The sequence below is a fragment of the Equus przewalskii genome, chromosome 16, assembly GCF_037783145.1.
Source record: "Equus przewalskii isolate Varuska chromosome 16, EquPr2, whole genome shotgun sequence".
NCBI lineage: Eukaryota > Metazoa > Chordata > Mammalia > Perissodactyla > Equidae > Equus > Equus przewalskii.
In genome coordinates this window covers 47,931,888-47,934,620 of record NC_091846.1, presented here as the reverse complement: position 1 = coordinate 47,934,620, position 2,733 = coordinate 47,931,888, and the positions used below count along the sequence as shown (strand labels likewise).

The 2,733-nt window shown below is 34.0% G+C and overlaps 1 pseudogene; it reads right to left on the bottom strand.

Annotated features, from left to right (window-relative positions):
• Positions 1-1,692: 1,692 nt before the first annotated feature.
• LOC103560543 (small ribosomal subunit protein uS14-like) lies at positions 1,693-1,863 on the bottom strand (annotated as a pseudogene).
• Between the last annotated feature and the right edge of the window lie 870 nt (positions 1,864-2,733).

The following is a 2,733-nucleotide window of genomic DNA, read 5'->3' as shown; positions in this document are numbered from 1 at the left end:
GAATGGATGCAAACACTGGGATAGTCTTGGAGTTGCCTTTCCACCTGGCATTAACTCTTAAGTTGCTGGGTCATGACGCAGCATTGCAGAGGGGCTGGGAAGGAGGGAATGGCACTTGGGGGTTCAGGGCAGAAGCTATAAGTCAACTAATATTAAGTATTAACAATCTGTATGGCCATCCTGATGTATATATGGAATGTCATCCATAGTCTGAGAGAAAGGGTGAGTCAGTAGGGGTAAGGGTGTATGGGGGAGGGGAGTGGTGAAGGTAGGAAGTATTAACAAAAACCAGGCAAAAATGTCTGGTACTTATATATATATTTGCCTATGACTCACCCATGATGAGTCTTTAATCTTGTTAGGAGGCCTTTTCCCAAAAGTTCTGCAGGCTTCCAGATAAGAATCCTCTCTATTTTTACCTCCATTCACATCCATCCACCTAATTTGTGTGTACTTTGAGAAAGGAAATTTATTTGAGTTTTAGCCTACACGAAATCTAATTAGGAAGCTTCTTTGCAAATCTGTTGAAGGAAAAAAGCATTAAACAAGTTCAGATTCCAGTGAATTAAAATGTATTTCATTTTCCTCTCCGTGATATGGTCAAAAGACTGTGATGTGGTAAATGATGGAAGAATAGAATTGAGTTTTATTTTTCTCATTGTCCTGTAGCCATTTTTATGTTACTTAACTTTACTAAGTTTTAATTTCTTCCTCTGTAAAGGGAGAGAATGAGACTAAGACTCTAAATTAATAATAAGTGATTAAAAAACACAAAACAGGACAAAAATAAGAAGACAAACAATAAATTGAATTGCAGGTAAAAATGCACTGAAAAAAAACCCTGTTGAATGTAAATTATATCTTAGTTTTGTAACTTTTGAGAAATCTTGTAGTTTATATTTCTATTCGTTATACTAAATATGTCGTGGCTAAAGTCTATCATTATTCCTTGGGATAGCAGGTTGAAAGCAAATTAACTCTTACAACTGAAAGGTTTATTCTACAAATGTTTGGATTCTCATTAGAAACAATTAACATTCAAAGGTAAGGTTAAGAGAAAAGTCAATAAGCCTTAGGATAAATGAAAGTCAAAGCACAATCTATCATTTTACAATCTTCAAATAGAATTTTGCAGCTTAAAATATCAGTTAAAGTCTTTGTTAACATTGGTTACTGCTTGGTACTACGCTTACAGACATTTTTCTTCTTTATTCTCTTTGAACTTTTCCTGCAAGGAGTATGCATTAATTTCACGATCGGAATAATAAAAAATTTATTGTGGATAATTGGAAAATTGGTAAGTAGAAGACAGAAGAGTAAGAATAATCTAGCAATTTGATAGTCTTTGATGGATATTAGCTAGTTGGTAGGCCTCAGGTCTTTGTTGGATGGTAAGAAATTGAATTTATATAACATAGCATATAAGGAATCAAAGTGATTTGAGCTTTATTTCTATTTTTTTTAGCATGAATACTTTTATATAACTGAGGGAAAATGAGCCACATATTTTGAAGATGAATCCATTGAGAAGATCATAGTAAATTTTAAAAAGGATATTTGTATAACCAATTAAGTATTCCATTCACATTAAAACACTCGTAATTGAAGAGTTGTTTTCTTTAATGTACAAAGACCTAACATTGTTTCTTTCATTAGAAAGATGTCTGTGATGATCTATTCATGAAAGATCACTTAGTTCAACTTGATAAAGCCTATATCCTTTACTTACTGATGGAAACACTGATGGCACATATTGAGGGCATGTTTCTGGATCAGACCTTTCCAGTTTGAGCTCATGTGGCAGGAATGAGACCCCTGGCCAAATTTTTGCTGGTGGCTCCAGTAGAGCTGCCGGGGACCCATCTTGCTTTCAGAAGGGCAACGGGGCAAAAGGCTGAACTTTACATGTGCATACATATATTTTCTAATGAGCTATATTATATAATATATATAAATAGGAAAACAGGCTCTCACATAAGGTAAATAATTTATTCAAACTCACTGTCTAGATAGCATAACCAAGAAAGCTACCTGAAGACATCACATCTTTTTATTCCCACCTAAGCATTGAGTTCTAAAGCAAACTTGGTCTTATAAAAGTGATTAGGGTTGCCACAGAAATGGAAAGTTTCTTCAGATTGTCTTGGTTTGTAAAGATTTCCTTTGAATTACAGGGGACAAGTGGAAATACTTGCACATCACTCCTGTTGACATAATGGAAATTAAAGTGAGTCCAAATGAGGAATATATGAAATATGCCTTCAGGAAACAAACCAAATGAAGGTCTTTAAAAAGAATCTAAAATTCCCAAATGATTGGAAATAATTTATTAATGCATTACTCTCGGGAAAGAAAGACAAGAAGGCCTAAAGAACACAAGAGTTATAAAAAATATGGTTAATTTTAAATTAATTCTTGGAATAGAATAGAATTCTTAACAAGACAATTAAAGGATTTTTTTCTTTATGGCTTATATTGACATTTGAAATAGGTTTTTATCCAGCATTCTCTGTAATACAAACAGAGAAAAACAGCAAGTGTGTCTTCTACTCTTTCTGTTTTTTTCATTTGTTTGTTAAAAATTTTCCTCATCACATTGTGATTCAAATCATCTCATGTCATGGGGGAGCTCAGGACTTGGGATAACGGTAGCTTGGAGACTAAACACACCACTGAGATGAGGAACATGAGTAGTATAACAGTTTCACATGGTGAAGAGATGTCACCTGGGAA